This window comes from Leptidea sinapis, chromosome 21 (assembly GCF_905404315.1).
Source record: "Leptidea sinapis chromosome 21, ilLepSina1.1, whole genome shotgun sequence".
Taxonomy (NCBI): Eukaryota; Metazoa; Arthropoda; class Insecta; order Lepidoptera; family Pieridae; genus Leptidea; species Leptidea sinapis.
Window position 1 is genome coordinate 2,535,334 of NC_066285.1, and position 17,584 is coordinate 2,552,917.

At 33.8% G+C, this 17,584-nt stretch overlaps 1 long non-coding RNA gene across 1 annotated transcript; it reads left to right on the forward strand.

Moving 5' to 3' along the window:
* Nucleotides 1-6,996: 6,996 nt before the first annotated feature.
* On the forward strand, nt 6,997-17,059 carry LOC126970549 (uncharacterized). The gene is made up of 5 exons (XR_007730659.1): nt 6,997-7,106; nt 13,112-13,256; nt 14,651-14,813; nt 15,455-15,648; nt 16,224-17,059. It is a non-coding gene; the product is annotated as an uncharacterized LOC126970549 (long non-coding RNA).
* Nucleotides 17,060-17,584: the final 525 nt, after the last annotated feature.

Below are 17,584 nucleotides of genomic sequence, written 5' to 3' on the forward strand. Positions count from 1 at the left end.
CAAAATAGGGATGGCGATTCGAGCAGAAAATATCGATTTTTTAAATCGATATGAAGTACTGTGTCGATTCACTGAATCGATATATCACCCTTGAAAATCGACATTCGATTTTTTCTGTTTTGGTATAAACCATACAATTATTTGCATTTAGTTGAATGTGCCTGAATTATAAGAGTGCTGCCGGTTAAAGAGTTAACTACTCATAAACTCGCGAGATGGCTGTATGTTTAGTATCCTTTACTCGCCTCTCTTTAATAAAAAAGTTACGTTTGTAGTCTTTGACTTTATGTATTTATAATCTGTGACGATTGATATTGCATTATTCATTTGTTGTTGTCGTTTAACCTTTCCGCATCAGCCGTGCCCGCGGGCACTGGTAATTCAAAAAACAATGAGAGCGGCTGTGCCGCGGGGCACTCTTTTACCTCATCCAGTTTTCACCCTTATTAGGTGTACAAGATGGTTTATTTGCCTACGCAGTTATGAACGAGTGAATTCCCAAACACATTTCGATCCGTTACGATTCAAGGCCACCAATATTCGACGTCATAGCTTTACGGACAAAGCACTTATGTGTCCACTTGTTCCCGGCCGGCGCAGCGAGCGGTCGTTATCAAGACTTTACACGAAGATCGTTCTTTGTGGAGATTTAAGCTTAATTTTATAATTAACATATACTATTCGTTAAAAAACATAAAAGGAAATAAATAAAACAAGTAATTAACAATAATAACAATATTTATTTTAAAATATACCTATTTTTACACTTTTTTTCGAATGAAAAGTCTTTGTGAAATAAAAAAGAAAGACAATATGAATAATTTATACATGGTCTTATAGCTTGTTTCAATAGCTTTCAGTGACAGTCACTCAAATCACCCTAGTTATAAGCATTTTATAACTACACGTAAAATAATACACACGGGGAAAATGCCGCGAAAATGCCGGAAGCTTGCCGATCTATAGTGTACAGCGAGATCCGGAGCGCGCTGATGCGGAAAGGTTAATGAATACTGTTATTAGCGTAATATAAGTATTTTCATGATTGATTTTCATCAGATTTTCATGTAGTGTTTGTTGCGAAATAATAACTAATTGAGAGTAGGTAAGTAAATAAGTAAAGCGCTTCTTATTTTTTACTTTGACGCTATTATTTTCAGTTTGTTCTGTTAGTTGTGATTATCATTTAAATTTACTTTTACACAGGAATAATCAGCATTGAAATAACTAATAAGTAATATGTGGAATTCTTATTGATGGAAGTGTTCATACTTCATTCACGATTACTTTATGTCCAATTATCTATTTAACGTCAAAGCATCAAATTATTCATCTTGTTTACAGAAAAAATAGTAAAGCCCATTATCATTTTAAAAATAAACTATCGCTTTTACTCTAATTTTATTTTAATCAAGTAATCGCCAGGCTAGGGATGGCGATTCTTTCCGAAAAATATCAATTTTTAAAGCAATTCGTATCTTAATTAATCGATTCACATTTGGTGCTATTTTTATATAAAGGTTACTTTTTTATAAAATGTTAAACTATTCTTTCATATAAAATATTCTTTTAAATTCATTAAGAAATTATGCTAACTAATCCTAATAGGATTTTGAATATTACTCGAAACTAGTGACTAATTACTTAAAATACCATTGTTTATCAAGTTTAATACATATAATAAATGAGGAATAAATATATTTTTTCAGCATGTCGGGTAGAAGTGATTTATGGAATCATTTTATTAAAAAAGACTTCGGAGGCACATGCAAATATTGTCACCAGGACGTAAAAACTAAGGGAAACACAACAAACTTGCGCAATCATTTATTAAGACGTCATCCAACAATTCAGACCGTAAGTCTCAAAAAGAAGAGTGAAAGTGGTGGTGGTAAATGTGGTAATGCACGAAATGATAATGGAAATGATCAAGTTAGTGAAACCATTTCTTATGTCACATTATTTGTTTTCCAATGTACTGAGTTCGAAAAAAATAAAAATCGATATTAAATAAATCGAAGTAACTATGTTTTTTCGTTTTAGGTTGTTGATGACATGACTTTAGACATCGTTCCAGTTCCAGATTTGCAAAATGTTGATAATTCGGGTGCTGAAAGCGTGGCTTCTTCTTCTACCAATGTATCAGTCTTAAAACAGCAAACATTGACATCTTGCTTAACAAATATAAAATCATTTGGAGGTAAGGCATGAAACTAAAATCTTTTGAATATTTTTTTATGAAAGTGAGATGCATACAGGATCAATAATTAAGACTTGATTTTATTTATTTTCAGATACTGGTATTAAGCGTGGTCAAATAACCAATGCAATAGTCTTCATGATCGCAAAAGATGGGTTGCCTTTAAATACTGTGGAAAAAACAGGATTTCGATATTTAATGAAAGTAGTGGCACCACTTTATAAAGTTCCAGCCAGAAAAACAATGACCCACATGATTGACGATAAATATGACATTCTTTCGACACAACTGAAACTAAAAATACAAGAAGTAGAAGCACTATCTTTAACTGCAGATGTTTGGACTGACTCGCATAATAGTCAAAGCTACTTAGGCTTAACTGGTCATTGTATATATGAAAGTAAATTATTGAGCATAGTTTTTGGTGTAACTGCTCTAACAGAACCACACAATGCTGACTACTTAGCACAAGTTATTATCAATATGACGGAAAAATGGGGCATCACAAGTAACAAAGTGGTAGCGTTTCGCTAATATCGTTAAAGCTGTCACAAATGTTTATGGCAAAAATAAACACATGCCATGTTTTGCCCATATATTAAACCTAGTAGCATCAAAACCATTTGACAATAAGGATGGACTGGAAGAAGCCAAGAATTTACTAACAGCTGTCAAAGATATTACCACATATTTTAAACATAATACAAATGCTGCTGATTCTTTAAAGAAAGCTCAGGGTCATCAAACAAAGCCTTTGGGGCTTGTTCAGTCTGTGTGTACCAGATGGAATTCTGTTTTTTATCAATTGGAACGATTTGTTGAGTTATCCGAAATAATTGCGCCAATATTACTCAAGTATCCTAAAGCGCCAACAATGCTAACTGCACAGCAGTTAGAATTTATAAAAGATCTTATAAATATATTGAGACCATAAGAAGTAATAACTAAAGAAATATCGGGAGAAGACTACGTTACAGCCAGTAAAATTATACCCATCGTGTCTTGTCTGACTGAAACATATAATACAATGAAAAATTCAACGGATATTGGTGTTAAAACAAGGACTTTAATTGTGGACGGCTTGAAGAAAAGATTTGGAAATGTTGAACAAGTTCATTTGTTAGCTGCTGCGACCATTTTAGATCCTAGATTTAAAAAAATTCATTTTACTGACCATGTAGCCTGTTCTCGAGCGATAAATAAAATAAACACTTCAATTTTGGATATTACACGACAATCACTTCCACAAAATAATAGTGAGGAAGTCGACGCAATAGAAAGCGCTGATAAGGATATGAAAAACGGAATATGGGATTTTCATAAGTTGCTTGTGAAAAAGCAACTCTCTTTATGCAATGCACTTGCACAGGAAAATCAAGGCTTAAATGAAGAATTCAAACATTATTTATCGCAGGCAGTTGTGCACCTGAAGTATGATCCTGTACTTTACTGGCAAGAACAAAAGAGCTCCATTTATCATCACGTTCACCCAATCGCCATGATGTATATGAGTATCGTTGGATCATCCGTTCCTTGTGAGCGCCTGTTTTCAATTGCTGGAAACATCGCAAGTGATGAGCGTAACCGCTTGGATCCCAAAAGGCTTGAAAGACTGTTGTTTTTAAAAAGTTTAGATATTGAGCATTGGGAACTATAGTTCCCAGTTATAATTCCCAATGCTTAATATTTAAACTTTTAACTCTTACCTTATTTTTTACTTTTTTGTCAATAAAAACATTCAGTATATAAATACTTATTTTTTTTTTATAGTTCATCTTATAGTTTGATACGGTAATAAAAATAATTGTTATTTTTGAATTCCCTGATTTTATTGATAAGATATCGTTAATTGCAATATTAATCTTGTTTTTAGTAAAATTGATACAAATTTACATTGTAAACGCAAACTTGAAAGAAAGATCGATTTTTTAAGAATCGATTTTGTAGGCCTCGATTGTTTCGTGAATCGATTCATTAGACTACGATTCGAATCGATTTAAAAATCGATCTTTTTCGTAAAGAATCGCCATCCCTAACCAAAAGATAGACGGATCAAATAAAACAACATAATATTGAATATGACATTGACAAAACCATCTGTCAGCTGTTTTACATACTATATGAGTATATGCTCATTATGGGTATGTTGCGATATGCACTGCGACAACTGTACAGTATGACGTTAATTTAGCATCCTGTGAAAGTCTTGCAAGGGGGGGTCGTCTCAACGTTAGCTTCGGAATACCTACGGGGGTCAGAACTCAGAACTGTGTTGCCAAGTTCTCGGTCATTATAAGAGACCTAAAGTTCGGTCTCTCTAATAATATTTTTAAGGCTGGCAACTGAAGTTGACGTTTGCACTTTGCTTCACAAGAAATAAATGTCTGCCGGCGTGTGGTATTATTTCTTGTGTTTCTTGTGAAATCTCAAGTGATAGGTAGCCTATATATAAAAATTTAAACGAATCTTATTTTGAAATTTTCCGCTCGATTATGTTCAAGGGGTGCTCAACAGATGGCGCTAATTTTGTGCCGCTTTTTTTGTACGTGGTTGTCATTCTTCTCCCTAGAGTAAATACCTATGTTGCTGTGAAACCGTTCCTTGAAAGCCGGATAAACTGGTTACTGTTTAAAACAGAACGCAATCTCGTATACTGTCAGCCGCATTTTTTGACGCAGCATTCAATGAGTGTATTTAAGTTTTCTACTTCATTAAAAAGTTGTTGTTGGAGTACTGTCAAACTAAAAATATGAGCGTTAAAGCTAGACATTCGAGTGGTTTTGACTGATCACGTGTTCAAAGTACTCCGAATACCTTACTTAGCTCGAAAACGCCAGTGCTCACAGTAGAATATGGCGGCGATTTATGACGTCATATATTTTCCTAGGGTACTGCGGCAGTATACTGACAGTCCATAACGGAACGAATTTTTCTAAAGTGATAGCACTGTGCAGTGCTCGCAGTGCATATCAGAAACATACCCTATATTATACTCTCAGTACTTCTACTTTGTTCGTGCGTTCGTTCTCACAGTAGAATATGGCGGCGATTTATGACGTCATATATTTCCCTAGGGTACTGCGGCAGTATACTGGCAGTCCTTAACGGAACGAATTTTTTTACAGTGATAGAACTGTGCAGTGCTCGCTCGAAACATACCCTAAATCTGTTCTCTATGCAGTCAGCAGTAATCAAAGAGAATTTAAACATGGCAGTCGTAATTTGTAATAATAAAAGATATTTTACTTATTTACATCATTTAAAGAAACAACTACTCTAAAGTCTCACTAATATGATTTATTTTACATCTTCTCAGTTTACGCACACTGCAATATTCATCCTCTGGTGTGGTGACAGAAACCTCACATTAAACATTTCCCAATCTGAACTGCACCTTTTGCTAAAGAAGATAATGAGCATCCAGTTTTACAATTCTATGTATTAGAACATAATTTTAAATTTTGTTCTCAGCATTAAAAAAGGTCAGTATCTTTGGAGCTCATTAATCAACTGGTTCTAACTGTGTCATGCTTACCGTGACGAATGCACATAAAAATTATAATTTATGATATTATTAAATAATATGTGCCAATTTGCCAAAGATTAACTACGTAGTACAGACGGCCCCAAAATAATTAGAGAAAAATTAATATCATAGTTCTGGAAAAAATACCGAAATCCGATGGACGACTTTTACTTAATAGGTCTATTTTTTCTCTTACGCTAAAACCAGACACAGATGTATGGCCCGTGTATTTACCACAATATTACAAAATAATATAAAACATTAACCTAAATATCCATGGACCCAATTTACCATATTAAAAAATAGAAACGCAAATTGATTTTCATTCAAAATAGGATTCAAAATCACTTATTGAACATCGAAAACTACCACCCATTTAAAATACAGTGCCTCAGACCTGAGTAGAACGGGCGCAAGAAACGCAGGGTTTTTTTTTAAATAATGTAAGGCAATAAGTAATACATGGAGGTTCCCTAATTATTATTAATAACAGGTTAAAATGTAAAAATAGAAGAGATATTGTTAACCTGTCTATAGAACAACTAATTGAGATAGCTTATATAGAACTAGAGCAATATATTATCGTAAGGGTATACCATAAAATTTAAATATAATATACACTATACATATAGTGTATATTTACAATGTGGTGAAAGTGCTAATTTTCACTATAACATCTTAGTCTTCAATTCCTCCTGTAAGGAATTTGACAGGATTTTTACTCCAATAACGGTAACAGTAAACAACAAACATTGTTTTTGTGATTGGGCAACAATATCCACAAAAGTCGTAAACGCTTATATGACCTTTATTATGAGTAACATTACAATAATTGCGAAGAATTTAAAATATGTGTAAAAAATACTCCAAGCTCTTTAAAGTAGATTGTCATGAAGCGAAAACTCGTTTCATCGCAGATAAAATTAAAGCAACTTGGAATATAATAATTAATAATGAAACTGGTAGATCGAGTTGCCGTAACACCTCAATTTTAATAATCGCGTTGTAAATTCGGAAATATAAATTGCAAATCAATTTGATTAATACTTCTCCGAAATCCCAATTATCACGACCAAAGACCCTCTTCACCAAAAGCAGCATAGGGTTTGCTTACACATACCAGTTTATTCCATTGATTTGATATTTAAGTATATTAAATAGCGAATTCGGCTTTACGGGCTTGAACCCTTTGCCTATCCTAATAATGGACGAAAAACCAAAAAAAAAAAACGAATGTCGCAAACATCAGAAAATTTTAGGAACCCTGTTACTTTAGTGTTATAGTGATGCGCGCGCATGTTAAAATTTCACTCTCATCATTTTTTCATAACGCGCCTAAAGAAGTATAACAAAAACATGGATTACAATGTAATATCGTAGGTACAATAAACATTTATAAATATAGAGTCTGTGGTATCATGAAGAAAATCATTTATGTTTTTACCAATTCTTTTAAATTTCGTATTAAACACATTTGATTGGTATACTTTCTGGGATTAAAATATTGTAAAAGTATTATACATCGCTTAATAAAGGTCTTATTAACTCGACTCAACTGAGAAGCAGGCATAACAAGTTTATGTTTGTTCCTCTTGTTAACATTATGATTGCCACAGTTTCTAGCAAATTTCCGTTATTTTCTAACTAGTCCTTTTTTTTTCGGTTTTATGAAATGTTGGACTTTATGTTGATTTTATTAGATTATTATTTAATAAAAATAAGTAAAAAAATAAAATAGCTGTTTTCTCTCGATTATTTTTAAATACATACATAAATTTAAAAAATGTGTGACGTCACATCAGGATGGGGGGGGGGGTTATAAAAATGTGACAACCTGTGACAAGGACGGGGGGAGGGGTTCAAAAGTACAAAATTTCGTGTGACGTACTTTATGGATGGCCCCTTGCAACATCAGAGGAATCACAGGAGCGTTGCCGGCCTGGAAGGTGTACACGCTTTTTTTGAAGGTACCCATGTCGTATCGTCCCGGGAACACCGCACATATATGCAAGGGTAACATAGAAAAGCAAGGCAATACAAAAAATATTTTTGATAAAATAGCAAAATAAAGTAATGGCCATCCTATTTGTTTTATTCATACTCCCATCGTATTTACAATCTCATATTGTCTTGGCGCTTTACACACTACGTTCGACTTTAGGCTAACTTATACTACTTAAGTTTTTTTTTGGTTCAGGACGTAGGTGTTGCAATCATAAGTAAGGTCTTTTATAAAACCTTATCTTTTAGAAACCAGGAAAGAGAAAATAAAATTCAACTTAAAAGTATTTATTATCAACACTACCCTAAAAATTATTTTTGTAATATATTGTTAACTACCCATTGATCAATAATAACAATATCATATGTATGATTCCACTCCTTTAATATAAATGCTAAATATGTTAAGTATGAGAAGTTATTACAAGAGACTTGATCCTATAATAATAATAATAATATAATATAAGTCAAAGTCAAAGTCAAAAAATCTTTATTCACTGTAAAACTTTAGTTATTTAGTGCAAGTCAGGATGAAGTACAAAAGTTACAATAGCATTCAAATGAGTATAACAATATTCATTAACAAAATTTAGAACATTAATTCCAACTCTCAACTATCATTCAAGTAATCTTTTAGATTATAATAGGCCTTAGATGTTAATTTATTTTTTACGATACATTTAAATTTTTTAATAGGTAATATTTTAATTTCATTTGGGAGTTTATTATAAAATACAACACAATCCACTTTAAAAGATTTAGCAATTTTACGGAGCCTAGTAGATGGAATTGCGAGTTTATGTTTGTTTCGAGTATTGACACTGTGTACATCACTATTCTTTTTAAATTGGCTAATATTTTTATGAGCGTATAGGAGGTTCTCGTATATGTACTGGCAGTGTACTGTCATAATAATTATTTCACTAAACTTTTCTCTCAATGAATCCCTTGAACGCATTTTATAGACTGCTCGAATTGCTCAATAAATAAATAAATAATAATAATAAAGATAATCAAAATGATTGACTATTTTTGTTGTATTTATATAGCTTTGGTTACGTAACAGTAGATATCTATTCCTGCTCACGGACTAGTAAAAAAGAAGGACTCCGCGCCGTGATATTAGCAAGTGAAGCACCTTTATGCTAGTGTGTGTGCGGTTACGGGGTATACCAGTTACACAAAATTTTCTTCCTTAAATAATCATATATCTACAAATACTTTTATGTTATTGATTTTACACGTTTTCACAACGCACGATGGCATTTTTAAAGTATTTTATTGCGACGCAAACTGATCTGTCACAGACGATGACAATTTTCTGGCCGCCTATAAAATAAGATGCATAATAGCTTTAAGGGTAAATGTATACACTTCTATAATAAAGTCCCAGCCACTGTTCAGGCATTATCCATAAATAAAATTAAATGTTTTATAAAAAAAATGGCTTTGTCGTAAATCCTATTACTCCACAGCTGAATATCTAAATGATCGGACAGCCGACTAGATTGTGATTATTTTATAACGATAGAAATAACTGTACAATATTGTATATTTTTATTGAAAAGAGCGCAAAAAAAGAATGCTGGGAGAGTTTCTTGCGCCGCTTCTTCTCTCTCAGAGCGCCATTTTTTTCCGAAGCGGTAGTAGTATCTAGTATATTAGAAATGACATCAAAAAGAATTCTAAACAAATCACTTTTGAGAAAATAAATGCCTTTTATGCCTTTTCATCGGCATGTAGTAGGGGAGCGAGGGGCTAGTTGTAACAATTTTACGCTTCTTGGCTATGATAGCTTACTTGTTGGTTATTTATGATATCTAGCAGTACTATTCCAATTAACAACTACTCAACTATTGATTCCCAATAATCTTGTTATCTAACCTGTAACGATATTTTGTAGAAACGGCTTTGAAAAAAAAACTGACTAGTGTTACAACTTACCCCGTGACTGGGGCTAGTTATAACAGGCTTGGGGCAAATTGTAACATTAGGAATTAGAAGCCCGTTTTATATTTTTTGAAGATTTATTTGGCATATTTTGCATAAGAAACTTTACAAACACTAAAACAGGTTTAAACTAGTTAAGTTAAATTTTTAAATTAACAGAAAATATACGAAAACAAACAAATAACATGTACTTTCTTTACTAAGACTATTAAGGTATTTTAGGCTTACTTATTTAGCCATTAATAATCTTAACTACTTCAGTAATCAGACTTTTTATAAATTTTTAGCATTATAAACCTTAGGTACGTTATAGCAAACTTTTAAGTTTTACTCTTAATCTTAATCTGATAGAAAAGTAATCAAATGTTAACAAATACATATTCTTTCTTAAACTATAAATGAACATTAGGATCAAAGCCATTTATTATAACAAAATCTTCAGTAAACATACATACAATACATGTGCCCACATCTTGCACATGATGCATTGTATCCACTCTACGAGGAGTCGGCTCAAAGTCAGGTTGACTTCCAGGTAAAGCTGTTGTAAATAAAGTATCCTCAATTCTTGTAAAATCTAAGTTACTGTGTTTCAATTTTCCATGGAACTTATGATTTCACTGACACTTATATCTAAAGATTACTTATCGAATGAATCTATATTAGGAATATTTGTTGTCAAGCTAGAGGCAATAATGTTTGCTTGCAGGATTTATACTTATAAATAACTTATAAGTAACATGTTACAACTTGCCCCATAAAAGTGTTACAACTTACCCCACTGCGAGGTTTTTGGAAAAAACCTCTATTCTTAACCTAAATAACCTACCTAAATTCCATTTAATATAATCAAACTTAACAAGTGCTTAATGTATTTGTATAAATCAACAACTGCTAAACCATTTAAAATCTACGATAATCAATTTTGTATAAACATAAAAAAGTCCATTACCTGGCTTAATCGGAACGCCAGCACAACACCGCGACCTGCGCCGTACGGCGTGATACTGTTCTCGCTTATATTATAGAATGGGTATTACGTAGTGGGTTAGGTTGAAAATCAAACGAATATTCTTCTACTATCTAGTTAAAAAATGCTTGTTACTACTTACCCCTGTTACAACTAGCCCCCCATTCCCCTAGTGTAAGTGTGTGCTTGGGGCTATGTATTTACACGTTAATCGGCTTGTTTTGGTGCTACACTGTTATGTAAGATGACACGGAGTCCTTATTTTTTACTAGTCCTTGTTGTTGCTATACGAATCAAATATAAAAAAAAACATGGCGAAATGTAAAACGACCACCATGCAATTTAAGAAACAGAATAATTTCAAAGGAACATATTGTTATATGTTGTACGATTATACGGAATTCTTCTTGTACGAGTGTTTATAACTTCTGCCGAATCCGCTGGTACCGAATGAGATGAAATTATTTATTTTGCTTTGGAAAAGGATATGTCCAGATCTTAAATATTACAATGTGTCCTCTATCCAGCTAAAATTAAAAGCATGCAAACACTTATTTAAATATTTATTAATACTATAAAAAATATTTTCAAGCAGCCATTTAAAGAGTCTTGGTATCAACATTTCATTTGTCAGTATTTTCAAGTCCTCAGGCAAGTGTTATATAATTTTGTACACATGTTATGGCTATTTTTAAGAAAAAGTTTTGTTTTAGGACAATGTTTCAAAACCAGTCTATGCGGCTGTCTCAGCTGCTGACGTGAAAATACGCATAAATGTTTACGCATAAATTTGCAAGACTTGAAAATGTACATACATGTAAATTTAGCTGAATATGTTTTTTAAATAGCGTTTTGCAAGAGTGCCACGGCCGTACACCTACTACTGCATGTAAGAATTATTTTGGGCAACAAAAACTCGCTGAAAATATAAACCATTACCCCATATTAGTAGTCCATATCGTAAAACTGATGCAACGTATCTATGATAGGTCATAAGCTTGTGTGACCCTATTCTTCTTAACCTATTATATGTATACGTAGACAAAACGATTAATTTTGTTACAAACTTTGTCAATATGTCTAGTGTAGTTGAGATATTTATCAATCTGTATTCCCAAAAAATTACATTATCAATTTCATTTATAACTGTATTAATATATTTTATATTTAATGCATTTGTTGACGTCCTTTTACATTAAACTGTATATAATTTGTCTTTGATAAATTTATATTTAAATTAGTCATATTGTCAAGCCTTTTGATTATTTTATCCAACGTCATATTTATTTCTAACTCATACTTACTCTTTATTATGCTCAATATATTTAAACAATATGTTGTTTTTTTAAAGTGATAACCCTCACTTCTAGGATTAATACACGAATAAAATTTGAAAAACAAAACTTTATGAACGATGCGGGATTCGAACCCACGATTCCGGCGTTCCGTGCCGGTGCTCTAACCAACTGAACCAAACGTTCGAGTACCGCCTCGTTATAAAATTCTGTTTTGCTTTGTTCAACTCTCAGATGAAGTACCGCATCGTTCATAAAGTTTTGTTTTTCAAATCTCATTATATTTGTCATGTTTAATGTCAGACGATATAACAATTGCAATGACATCAGCAAACATTAGGGATCGATAACAAGTCACTTTAGGAAAGTCATTTACATAAAGTAAAAACAAAAGTGGCCCCATACACTTCCCTGGGGAACTCCACGATTACGTGTATTAAGTACGGACATCGAATATATTTCTCCCGATAGAAAGGTTAGGACGAGTATGCTGTAATCTCAGAGCTGTTATAATAAATCGATGATTCTTTTGAAAGTAACAGTTCAAGTAAAATTGTAGTACAAGTAATTTCAAACCAATTATGTAGTTGAGGATCCCTTTCTGATATCAGAAAACGTTTCCGCGTTCAACAATATAAAATGGTGGACCACATTCCTGTTTCTATCATTCTATCCTTGGAACGGTTTGAGAAGAGTTGTAATTTGATAATAACAATGGCAATAATATTCAAAGGATTGGTAAGGACTCGTGGTTTTATATTATTTTGTAAAATAATCATTTTGATCGCTATCGATAAGTAAAAGTTAAATGCATAATATGTTAAAAATGTGAAAACGAAAAAAAATTGCGGTGAACTGTTAGCCTCTTTTTCAACAATGCACAACTAAAACAAAGTGACTCACGTGTCGTGAGTGTTAGACGTAGATATCATGCACACTAAAGTAATAAGCCTGGCCTGTTGTCATGTTGCCTAACAGCAACAGGCTCTATCTAGACTTATAAATTATCTATCTATAGTAGAGGTACCACAAAATGGTTTCCGTCCTTTTATTTGTGAACCAATAAGAATATATATATCTAGTTACTCATGTGTATGTAATATGTATACACGCACATACACAAACAAACCACATTCACAATTATTAACATAATAGTTATTTGGTTTCAGTTGGTTTTCTCTTTGGTTGCAACTTGTTGGGGCAAAGCGGCCGAAAAGAGAAGTGCGTTTGGATGGGACACGGGACTTTCGTTGCAACAACCGCACGACAATATCGTCCAGCTCACTCCTTTGAAAAATCTACATGAAGCTGCCGGTAAGCCTTCTTAACAATCACTCAGTATTTTTTATGACAATAAAGAACGAGACGAGTAAGACGTTCAATTGATGGTAATCCCGATGCCCATTACAATGTAGTGCCACTCAAGATTCTTGAAAAACCCAAAAATTCTAAGCGGCACTACAATTGCGCTCGTCATCTTGAGACATAAGATGTTAAGTATCATCTGCCCAGTAATTTCACTAGCTACGGCGCCCTTCAGACTGAAACTCAATTACTGGGCAGGGCGTATCATTTACCATCAGCTGAACGTCCTGCTCGTCTCGTCCCATATTATCATGAAAAAAAATCAATTACTGCTTCACGGGCAGACAATAGCGCCGTTGTGGTACCAATAATCTAGCCAGCATCTACATCTTACAGGTAAAAAGGAGCCTAAGGTAGGGCAGATTTTTAGTTGTTGTGAATAGATTCAAGTTTTAACTCCGTAAATTCTTTAGGTCTATTTACTTTATGTGAGATAAAGGTACCTACTTAATTTGAGTCGGAAGCGGCTGTGAATCATAACACGGAGATGGAAGGTTCTCCTGTCTCCTCAGAAGGCAGTGCTGCAGGCCTTTGTCCTCTAAAGTCTAAACTTACACATAAGTATTTTATGTGTTTAATCAAACTTCTCATCGGCCGCTTTGGATAAAATTTTGAAAAACTATGCGTTCAAATTCTAGGAAAAAATTGTTTTTATTTTTTGACGGAAAACTGTATAGATTGGCTTCAGGTTCGCGTCATATTCCAGGCGAGTGTGTTCTTTTTTCGATTTTGCCTCTAACATAAATGTTTGTAATAAAATACCTCCTGTGGCTGACTGTAAGAAATAGGCTTAGACCGGACTCTTTTTTAAGTGGAAGCTACTTTAGGCGTGGAGAGCACTATATTTTGTAATTTAATTCGATTGAGCTGTCATGCTTGGCTAAGTAATGCTCGTTCGGCTTAAAATGGCCAAAGTCGACTACGGGTGTGAAATTTATATCCACACAATCATAATTAAATGTATTGCAAATTATTATTATATTATTGTAATTAGAATTACAAAAGTTTGCAAATTTCGTATTGCGAGTTCTCAACTTGATGAACTTTCCACTTCTTTTCGTTTTAGTTTTTGATGTTCTCTTCTTGTAGAACTTTGTATTTACATATTTCTGACAGATACGCCAGCGTTCGCAGGCAAAGTAAAACAGGTGCGCTTATTTTTCCGACCTAATTCATGATCTGAAAACTACCTGAGAGGTGTCAGGTGTTACTTAATGCTTGAAAGCCTTTTTTCCTCATCAACCTGGCTACTATACACAATTCGACCGTTAGATCCAGAATAAGTGCATTCAATTCTTCAGATTTATAATATGACTATACAGACTAACTTTAATTTTGGGCAGAATCAAGTTCAGACGTGGCTGGGGCGATAGCAGCGGCAAAAGCAGCAGCGTCCGCTGTTATGGCAGCACAGCGTCAGGTTGCTGCAGCTAAACATGCAGCGCTTGAAGAACAAAGCTTTGCAAGCTCAAAGGAAGCTGAGGCTGCTCATGCTGCCCACAGAAGGTAAAAATCTTCGGAGCATCCAATTTATTTATACTAGGTTAGGGGAGGGGCGATTAACCCGTGTGATGGTGGGTGAGAAATAGAAATATATTTATTTACTTAAGTGATTGGCAATAACATAATCTATTCCAACAACACCTAGTAAACGTCATGAATCTATATCATTTCGTAAAGTAAAAGAGGCTTTGACACGGGGAGAAGAATTGATAACTCCCAGCCCATCTTTCAAGTCAAATAACAACTAAGCCTGCTTGATATAATACTCGTATTATACAATTTTAGGTGACGTGCGCAGAACCAGACAAGAACCATGCATCATTATGCTCTATATAATCTACTAGACATCCGAAAATACTACAAAGGTCAAGAGATGCGGTGTCGTCATTTGAAGTGATAATATGCCTGTGTTTGAGATGATAATATTCCGTTAGATGTGGTTAGACACCTCGTTTTTCATTTAGATAGTTGTAATTTGCAGTACCTAACTTTTAACTGAGCAAGCAAGTTGGTTTCTTTTTAATTTAGGTTTGGCGAATTCGGGATATTTCTCTAGATGTCCCTATTTCAGAGTAGCCGATACATAGCTTGCATCTGAAGGAGGATTCGTATGATTTTTTTTATATTACTTTATTTTCGTTTAGTGAGGAAGCCGCCCGCATAGCCCGTGCCCACGCACTCCAGGCGGCACAAGCGGCAGTGCACGCCCAGGCACAGCTGGCTTCTGCGAAGGCCAGGGCTGCAGCAGCTCAGAGGATCGCTGCCGCCCGCGAGGCGGCTGCTGCCAGAGCAATCCAGCGCGCTGCTGAAAACCAAGCTGCTAAGCTGCAAAGTGCAGGTATATCAAATCAAAAAATAATTTGTTTATTTATAATATCAACAAATTATAAACATTTATTAATATAAAAGTTATATGTGTATATATAAGTCATCTATCTATAGAATTTTTAATTTGTGCCGCGTCGAGCGATCAAGCGGCGTGGCGGAGCGGAGATTCGTGTAGGCGGGCCTTTCGTAGACATAACTTGACTGATTTCAAGATCTCACAGCTCACATTTCCGCTATTCACAGCTCATATCTCCTCTCCGCTTTGGTGAAAATATCCTGACAGCGTCGCGGCTTATCTCCTCTCGTCTCCTCTCCGATTTGGTGGATACCGGGTCTAAGGCAGACCCGTTTAAGGCTACGTTTCAAATTCAAATTTTCCGCAACTTGGAATCAGCTCTATCAATTTGGATGAAATTTACTACAGAGGAGGAGATCGCGTTTTTTCGAGTATTCACTCTAAACTCGATCACCCAGGACCTCTTATAGATATGAATGGGTTTCTGGGGGCGGAAAACTCATCTACTTAGCCCACAGTAATTAACCTAATATAAAATAATGTGATTAATACAAAATATCGTCTTGCAGACCTGGAAGCCCTGAAACTGTCTGTTCTACAAAGTTCTGGAGCAGCTGGCGCAGCTAGTGCTGCCCAACACGCCGCATCAGCAGCTGCTGCAGCTCTCAAGCCCTGGAATCCGTCATGGAATGGTTGGAATCCTGGATATGCAGCATCCAAAGGGCCCTGGTCTTGGTCTTAGGTTAACTAATAGAACAAGGATCATCGTATAGAAACATGTTTTTAATACCGGATTTTAAGAAATTTATTTTGTATGTTACAATATAGGTCCTTAACTTTTCTAATTCAATTTCGTAACATCTGAAATGTTAGGTTTTACCTTTATCAAAGTATAATAGAACTAAGTATCTTATGACTCAACATGTTTGTTATAGTTCTGGAAACTAAAAATTTTAGGAATTGCGATTAAATAGCTGGTACACACCTAAACAGATATTTGAGTAGACAGTAGAGACATTGAAATATTTTTTTATTAATTCGTTTTAAAATCTACGTTACTACGTTATTCCAAATTGTAAACAAAGTCATACGCCTGAAACTTTGTTTTTGACACAACATTCTTCAATAGGAGCAAATATCAGCTAATAATTTGTCAGAACAATGTCGAAAGTAAAAGTTTTAATATAGTTTTTCATTAATTCCACTGAAAAAGATTAGTAAGATATTTAGGATATTATCTCTAATTGCAATTTATGTTTGTAAGTTTGACTGAAGAATCTGACGTCCTTAAAATAAGACAATAATTTTTGCGTCTGTTATCTTTTTCACGCCTGTCCTTATCTTGAAACATTTATTTCATAAGTTAACTGGTCTAATTTTATTTTAATAAACTGTTTATTATGTATTAAGTGTGTTCTATTCTACATAAAAATACCCTTTCAACTTTCTAATCTTCTTATCTTTGAAATGAAATGAAATGAAATGAAAATGAATTTATTTCGGAAGAAAAACTGACACATTCACACAAAAAAGTTAAAGAGAACAAAATATATGCTTAATCTAATACTTAACTTACTTAACTTAATACAAAAGGAACAAAAGCAAAACTTGATGTGGCAGTGGTCTTCCAAAACTGGAGTCCACTCAGTTGTAGTTGTGTCCATACACTATGAGCACAACACTGATTTTCAGTGACCCCATTGTGTGAAGTTTGGAGCTGAACTGACATATTTTTAAAAGTAAAATATAATTAATTGTGGCACTAAAATAATTATTATGAGAAAAAAAATATCATTAACAAAAAAAAAAAATGTAACTAAAAATAAATAATGACAATAACAAAAATAATAAAAAACGTATGTGTGTAAATATATAAGGAAGAAAAAATAATAATAAATACGAGAAGCTATTTTATATAATATAATGAAAT